The following is a 2,500-nucleotide window of genomic DNA, read 5'->3' on the forward strand; positions in this document are numbered from 1 at the left end:
ACTGAGGAAGCGATTCATCTAGGATTAGCATATTATAGTGTACCCTTCATGAGATCTGTAATAACTTAGTGCAAAGACTTTATAGAAATAGTGAGTGTATGATGTCACTTGAAGAATTAATCGCTTAATAAATAGACGTCTATGAGCGATGAGTACTCTTAAAAAAGAGATATATAAATGATCCGAACTTGTCGTTTATTCTTAACTGCTCCTTAATATTTGTTAGAACTTCCCTCATAAGGTTACCGGAATATCACTCAATTTTCTCTCTCTCTTACCATAAGAAGTTCTTAGCGTACACTAAAGAGGTGACACGCAAGTGATGAGAAGGATATGGTATTAAGGATATCAGCAATACTAGCAGCAGAAACAGGAGTAGTAGTAGCAGTAAAAGTTACATAGTAGAAGCAGCACCAGTAACGGCAACAAAAGTAGTAGTAGTAGTAGTAGTAGTAGTAGTAGTAGTAGTAATAGTAGTAGAAGTAGCAGCAGCAGTAGAGTAGTAGTAGTAATAATAGTGACAATAATAGTAGCAGCAGCAGTACCAGAAGAGTAACATCAACAACAACAGCAATAGTAGTGTGTAACTAGCAGCAGCAGTAGTAGTTGTCGTAATTATTGTAATTATAATGATAGTAGTAGCAAAATTAGTAGTAGTAGTAGCAAGAGGAGGTGGAGAAGGAGGAGGAGCAAGAGTAGGAGGCGTAGGCGTCGGTGCACATAGGCCTATCGAAACTCACACAATAAAGGCTACTTATCGGCCCACATGACAGCGAGGCGAGCGATTATCTGGAGTGTCAGCCGGAAGTGCGGCGTCGAAGAGCGGCCGGTTAGGTTAGGAGACGTGTTTGACAAATCTGATGCTTTATATTGGGCGTGGGTGATGTGAAAGGGCTTTGGGTGGTGATATATTCGGAGGTCTTCAGTTTTTTTTCTAGCTATATCTCTGTCTGTCTGTCTGTCTGTCTCTCTCCCCCCCCCTCTCTCTCTCTCTTTCTCTCTCTCTCTCTCTCTCTCTCTCTCTCTCTCTCTATCTATCTATCTATCTATTTATCTATCTATCTCTCTATCTCTCATCGCTCCAATCTCTCTTCGTTTGCCTGTCTCCATCTCAATAAATATCGATCAATCTTTTTATCCCCAAACTTATCAGCTTAAGCGCGTTTCCATCGTATCCGCCAGTCGCCACGGCACTCTCGCCACCCCCTCCCCCCCCCCAAAAAAAAAAAAGACATTCAGAATCCCAACCTCTCCATTTAAGTTAATCATGAATCCGCTTCATAAATTCCTGTAAACCCTCACACACATCTTTGATTATTCCTGGCACGTGAAAGCGCAATCGCCTTCATTATTTTTTCTTCTTCTTAGATCCAACCATATTTCTTTAATGACTCTCTCCTTCTATATAAGGTAATGATGTCATTAATTGCATTTATGTGTCATTTTCACCTTCGGAAAACAAAGACAAAGGGCTTACGCATTATACGGCATTACGAAGCAGTTTTTTAGGGCAGTTGCATGATCAAATGAGCTTTTCCTTGCACGCTTATGTTTGTTGAGTGACTTTAATATGCAATTAACAATTTACTGAGAAAAAAATGGAGAGAGGTGTGAATTTTTGTGGAATAAGTTGTTATATTTTTTTTCGTTTTGAGGGGATGATACAAATATTAGGGAAATGAAAATTGGGTTTATGAATGACGTGCTTCAGAATTTTTGTAAAAGGTCTGATTGCATATTGAATAATAATTGCCTATCAACATGCTGATGTCTTTTCGCATGTTTGTTATTATCATTATTATTGTCAGTATCATTATAATTATTATCATCACCGTTATTGTTACTATTACTATTACTATTATTATTATCAGTATCATTACAATTATCATTATCACCGTTATTGTTACTATTACAATTACTATTATTATTATCAGTATCATTTATATAAATTTCATTATTATTAAATTTCTATGATTATTATTATCCTTATTATCATGATTGTTACTATCATCGTTATCATTAATAGCATCAGTATTATAATGTTCGTTATCATTATCGTCATAATTACCATCATTCTTGTATTTGTTGTTGTTGTGTATTATCATCAATATCATTATCATCTCATTTTCATCAAAATCCTTAACATGATATTATCATGATCATCATGTTATCACTGATATCATACATATCATTATCATCATTATTACAGCTGTCACTATTATCATTATCATCAAAAAATTATAATCAACCTAACGATCATCTTTTTGTCACTTCTATTTCTGGTCATTTTAACATTGCATACCCCCCCCCCCCCACACACACACACACTCTGCCTACCACTCCATATACCTTTCATGTCTTCTACCATTACCTACCTGCCTACCTACCTACAAACATACCTTCACATCTCTGCATGGTAGATCGAATATATAAACATATATCAGCTCATACCTATATAACCGTCTCTATCTCCCTTTATCTTTGCATGGCAGATTGGATA

At 36.2% G+C, this 2,500-nt stretch overlaps 1 long non-coding RNA gene across 2 annotated transcripts in view; it reads right to left on the minus strand.

The window, feature by feature from the left end:
* LOC147469876 (uncharacterized) overlaps positions 1–2,500 on the minus strand; it is a 125,042-nt gene that overhangs the window by 302 nt on the left and 122,240 nt on the right. The window lies entirely within an intron of this gene.

The sequence above is a fragment of the Penaeus japonicus genome, unplaced genomic scaffold (assembly GCF_977035675.1).
Source record: "Penaeus japonicus unplaced genomic scaffold, GWHDUDI00000001_assembly GWHDUDI00000018, whole genome shotgun sequence".
In the NCBI taxonomy this organism is placed as follows: Eukaryota; Metazoa; Arthropoda; class Malacostraca; order Decapoda; family Penaeidae; genus Penaeus; species Penaeus japonicus.